Here is a 1,452-nt window from a genome sequence, read left to right on the forward strand (position 1 = left end):
TGTAAGAATAAATTCCTGTTTATTAAGGCCATCCCATTTGTGGTATATTTCTTGTCAGAGTGGCACAGAGGTAACCAGAACAGAATATGGAACTGAGAGTGGGGTGCTGCTCTGACAGATATCTAAAATGTGGAAACAGGAGTGGAGTGCGTCCTTGACCCGAGACCCTGGCAGAGAGACCCCAGCATATGGCATGAGAAACAGCAGGAGCACAGCCAAGAGACCAGCATGAGAGACAGCAGGAGCAGAGCCAACAGACCAGCATGAGAGACGGCAGGAGCAGAGCCCAGAGACTGGCATTAAACAGCAACAGGCTTACCAACCCACAGAGGAGAAAGCCGGGTGCCACTGGGTAGATGGCTTCCTGGCAGAGTGGGTTGCCTTTGGTCATTAATTGATGAAGAGACTGGCATGAAATGGAGTAGCAGTTTGGCCACCCATGGAGCAAGAAAGCTAAGTGTTCTTAGGGCAGGAAGATTTCCTGTGGAGTGGGTTGCCTTAGGAATTAATTAGCAGAAGCACAGACCAAGGAAATGGAAGCAGAGCTGCCTCAGCTTCAAGGGTAGGCCTGGGGTGGAACCATCACATCCCCCTAGGTTTCAAAGAGCCAGGCCTTCACAAACTTGGTTCTGGAGTGTGGGGCTGCTCGTTCATGTGAGCAAATAGGATGGAGCCATGGCCACTGCCCAAGAGTGAGGGGGCAGGGCTGCCATGCCCAAGAGGGAGAGGAATGGGGCCCACCAGGCCAAGGGGGTGAGGTCACCACTTAGAGGAACTAGGGGACTAGAGCCACCCAGTGAGAGAGATCTGTACAGATGCTACCCAATGAAGATCTGTACAGATGCCAAGTTGACAAGGGGTGGAATTGGGGTAGTTCAGTTTGTGTGTTAACTTGGCTGGGTCTGGTTGAATGGCTGAGCAGCTGGTGGTAGTTATTCCCCATCATGAGACTGGCAGTAAACTCCATGGTGGGATCTACCACAAGCAGCCCAGTAGCTGCTTTAGGGATGTGGTCTGCTTCTCGTATATAAGAAGCAATTTTGGGAATGATCTCTAGCTTATGGTACACTTGAACCCTGAATGTAGCCATGTCATTATTCAGCAGCCTGCCATGCTCTGCTGACCTTGGGACTGTCAATGGACTTGAATTAATGGTCTGCCGTGTGGTTTGATAACATCAGCACTGTGCCTTTTTACTTGTCATACTTGGGCTTTTCAGACTCAGCAGTTAGCAGCTGAGTGAAGAGATACCTCCAGCTTCAGTGGGCTGGGAGCAGGAGGCAGAGCTGAAGCCCAAGATCGAGGGGATTTCACCCAGCCCCTTGTTGTTGTTATTTGCCATCGAGTCGGTCCTGACTCAGCGACCCCTCCTTGGGTTTCCGAGGCAGTATCACTATGGAAGTAGGAATGCCCAACCTTCCTTCCTCCGAGTGGCTGGTGGGTTTGAACCGC

Source organism: Orycteropus afer, unplaced genomic scaffold (genome assembly GCF_000298275.1).
Source record: "Orycteropus afer afer isolate SDZICR_OR568_19922 unplaced genomic scaffold, OryAfe1.0 scaffold00517, whole genome shotgun sequence".
Lineage (NCBI taxonomy): Eukaryota > Metazoa > Chordata > Mammalia > Tubulidentata > Orycteropodidae > Orycteropus > Orycteropus afer.